Below are 1,731 nucleotides of genomic sequence, written 5' to 3'. Positions count from 1 at the left end.
ATTGGTGATAGATCCTCTCTGAATGTTTGGTAGAACTCAGCTGTGAAGCCATTTGGCCCAGGACTTTTCTTATGGGTAGGTCTTTTTACTACCTGTTTAATTTCTTCTTTTGTGATGGATCTGTTCTGATATTATCAATTTAATTATATTTGGTTTTGTTGTGATGTACCTCTATAATTTCTCTCTCTCTCTCTCTTTTTTTTGGTGTGCCCAAGTTTATTGAAAAATATTACAGCACAGCAGACAGACTCAAACAGCTCCACGTGGAGTTTAGAAATTCATCCAATGGCGGACTAAGTGACCTGCAGGTTGGACAGACTGTTCAAGTCCAAGAGTTTCAGCATTTCCTTAGTTATCAGGATCTACTTCAAAGATTTCCTGATCCAGGGCTGAAACCTCTGGTACATAATTATCTCTCCTTTCTCTCTTCTCCTCCTGCAGCTTAATGGAGATGCCTCTCACAAGCCCTCTCTAAATCCGCTTCATCAGATGTGTCACATAGCCTGCTATCTTGTTCCGGAGTTTCTTGCTGGGAATAATGGTGATCTCCTCGCACACGTGCTTGTTCGTGTGGAAGTCGTTACCCAGGCGCATGTAATATTTCTCAGTGATGACCCGGGCTGCCTTCTTCATGGTTTTGGTGCGGATGGGGCGCATGTTGGCAGGTCCTTGGTCTACCTCTATAATTTCTTAATTGAATTTTCTGTAACTTCTTTTCCCCTCCCCCTTTTGTTAACTTTGCCAGTGGTTTGTTAATTTTATTGACTCTTTTGAAGAACCAGCTTCTGATCTTATGGATAGTTACAGTTGTTTTTCTGTTTTCTATCTCATGGATTTCCGCTCTTGTCCTTATAATTTCTTTTCTTTTAGAGGCTGTATGATTAGGTTGTTTTTCTTTTTCTATTTGATGAAGGTATTGAGTTAGAGTATTGACTTTTCTCTTTTCTTCTTTTTTAACGTGTGTGCCTATTGCTATGAACTGCCCCTAAGTACTGCCTTAGCTGCATCCCAGAAGTTTTGGTATGCTCTATTTTCATTTCTTTCAAGGAATTTTTTCATTTCTTTCTTTGTTTCTTTTATAACCCAATCATGTTCTAGCAGAGAGTTATTCAGTTTCCAAGTGGATGGTTTTTTAACTTTACCCTCCTGTGGTTAGTTTCTATGGCATTGTGGACTGAGGAGATATTTTGTACTATTTCAATGCTTTTTAAATTTGTTGAGGCTTGTTTTGTGTCCTAGTAATGTGATTGATTATGAAGAATGTACCATCTGCACTTGAGAAGAAAGTAAATTGAATTTTATTTGGGTGCAGTACTTGGAATACATCCACAAGGTCAAGTTAGCTGATTGTATAGTTTAGATCTTCTGCATATTTGTTGATTTTCTTCTGAGTTGACCTATCTTTTGGTGATAGTGGTGTGCTGAAGTCTCCTACCACTCTAGTGCTGCTATTTCTTTCTTCAATTCTGTTAACTGTTGTTTTATTCATATATATTGCAGGTCTATAATTTGGTGCATAAATATTGACCAAGGTTATATCTTCTTGATCTGTTGTTCCTTTAATCAGTATGTAATGCCTTCCTTATCATTTACAGTGGTTTACATTCTAAAATCCATTTTATCAGAAATTAGTATTGCCTATAGTTTTCTATTTTGGTGCTGTCTTTTCCTGGCTTTGGTATCAAAGATATGTTTGCTTCATAGAATGAATCTGGGAGGGTTCCATCTTCT

At 37.4% G+C, this 1,731-nt stretch overlaps 1 pseudogene; it reads right to left on the bottom strand.

Annotated features, from left to right (window-relative positions):
* Positions 1 to 249: 249 nt before the first annotated feature.
* LOC102871559 lies at positions 250 to 657 on the bottom strand (annotated as a pseudogene).
* Between the last annotated feature and the right edge of the window lie 1,074 nt (positions 658 to 1,731).

Source organism: Elephantulus edwardii, unplaced genomic scaffold, assembly GCF_000299155.1.
Source record: "Elephantulus edwardii isolate Elephantulus edwardi_28Jun2011 unplaced genomic scaffold, EleEdw1.0 scaffold00218, whole genome shotgun sequence".
In the NCBI taxonomy this organism is placed as follows: Eukaryota; Metazoa; Chordata; class Mammalia; order Macroscelidea; family Macroscelididae; genus Elephantulus; species Elephantulus edwardii.
This window is presented reverse-complemented; position numbering and strand designations above follow the sequence as displayed.